Source organism: Mastomys coucha, unplaced genomic scaffold, assembly GCF_008632895.1.
Source record: "Mastomys coucha isolate ucsf_1 unplaced genomic scaffold, UCSF_Mcou_1 pScaffold8, whole genome shotgun sequence".
Taxonomy (NCBI): domain Eukaryota; kingdom Metazoa; phylum Chordata; class Mammalia; order Rodentia; family Muridae; genus Mastomys; species Mastomys coucha.
This window is the reverse complement of record NW_022196914.1, coordinates 53692329-53694588: the sequence shown is the minus strand read 5'-3', so window position 1 is coordinate 53694588 and position 2260 is coordinate 53692329.

The window sequence follows — 2260 nt, the reverse complement described above, 5'->3', positions numbered from 1 at the left end:
CACACACACACACACACACACACACACATCACACACCATACACACAGACCACATACACCATAAACATCACACAAACATCATACACACACACACACCACACCACACACATACACCACACACATCACACATAACACACACATACACATCATACACCACCCAAAACACACATCATGTACCACACACACAGCACACACACACACACACAGCACACACATTCACACACACATACACACACACACACACACACACACACACAGAGACTGTCAAGAATGAATTGGTGATTGCCAGAGATGAGAGGGGAGTGGGGAGATAAGAAAAGATGGATCAGTGGGTATCGAGTTACAATTAGAGTAAGAAGTTCTGGTGTGCTGCTGTAGTAGGGTCACTGTAGAAAGAAAATATTGCTGCCTGCTTCAAAAAGGTATAAGAAATGATTTCTGGGAGTTTTACTATAAAATTATAAATATTTGAGGAGACATATTAACTTGACCTAAACATTTCACAATATGTACATGTATTGAAACATCACATAATGTATACATAATATATACAATGTGTATAAGTACAGTATGTACTTATATGGCTTTATATTTTATTAACAGTAAATTTACCTTAGAAAAGGAGAGTAAAAGGGTGTATTGCAGTGGTAGAGCTCTGCCAAGAACATGCAAGGGAATGGACCACAAAGTACAAAACACCAGTTTGATCCCCAGTACCACAAAAAAGTATTTACAGAAAAGTTAATGCAAAATTATAACTTTATTACTAAAAACCACAATTATTTAAAATATACTTATGTGAAACAAAAACTTTTAGTTTAAACGTGTTTTTAAGAACTGCTATAACTTCAAAGTATCTTTGGTTTTTATATTGTTTAATTTTAATGGATAAATGTATTTATAGCTCAGGGAAATTTTTCAGTCAGTAACCACCATTTTAAAGCTTGCTTCTCTAATTGCAATGCCAGAGGCCACCACAAGGGGGCATGCAAAACTGTTATTTCCAGGAGTGCTTCTGAAGTCACTGAATCAGACTGTTAGAGTTCAAATGACCCAAAGGTCATCAAACCCACACTTTTGGACGTGAAACTGAAACTCAGAAAGAAACCCAGTTTGTCTGGTATCACATGGCCATCCATAAATAGGCATAGAGCAGAGACTGGGCATGAAGCTTGGTGGTAGAACATAGGAGCTATGGGCCCAGTATCCAAACATACACACACACACACACACACACACACACACACACACACACACACACAGAGGGAGAGAGAGGGAGAGAGAGAGAGAGAGAGAGAGAGAGAGAGAGAGAGAGAGAGAGAACAGTAAACAGAGACATCCTTGAGGACAAGTTTGGTTTCTCTTGTCTAGCACCCATTCAGTTCTTTTTCAATAGCATTCCTTGGCAGACATCTGCTATCTTTGATTAATAGCCCATAGAAACCAAGAAACCTGGGGGAAGTTTCTTGAATGCCTTCCCGGAATAATAGATATTAAGTAACATTCTAGAGCCCAAACAGTCTGTACTACTCCTCCTACTGAATCAGTATTCAGCCAGGAGATCATCACTGTCACCATCAGATGTGTGTGACACTGAGGACACCGCAGTTTCCATGGCTTCGCTTCTGGAGTTTCTTTCACTCATTATTACTATTTCCTTATCTATGGTAGACAAGCAAACACTGTGTATATTGCTGTTGAACAATTTGTTTTGACTCGCTGTAGAAAGGATGGGCCAGATGATGTGGAATATGCAGTGTCTCATAAACTAATACTTTTTTGTAGCTGGAACATCTAGAAATCTTATCTTCAAATATACAATATATTATGAACTGTAGCTACCATAATGTACAACAGCTCTCCTACTTATTCCTTCTAATAGAAAATCTATCTTGGTAAGAACTTGATAACTCCTCACTTCTAGGTTTATACTCTAGAACTTGTCCATACACCCAGCAAGAGTCATGCACAGAAATGTTTATAGCAGCATTCTTCATAAAGAGACAACTGAACACAGTTTAAACATTCACCAGCAGCAGAGCAGGTCCCTAAACATGGTCTACTCACAGTACTGAATGCTAGGGAGTAGCAAAGTTGAATGAGTTACACTAGTTACACATAATCCCACTTACATAAACTGCAAACCAGGCAGAACTAGGTAACAAATGCATAGTGGGTAGACATATATAATTTTAAAAATTAGAGGTAAGGAATGATTAAACAAGTTTTAGTGTATTAGTTATCCAGAAAAGAAGGGAGGG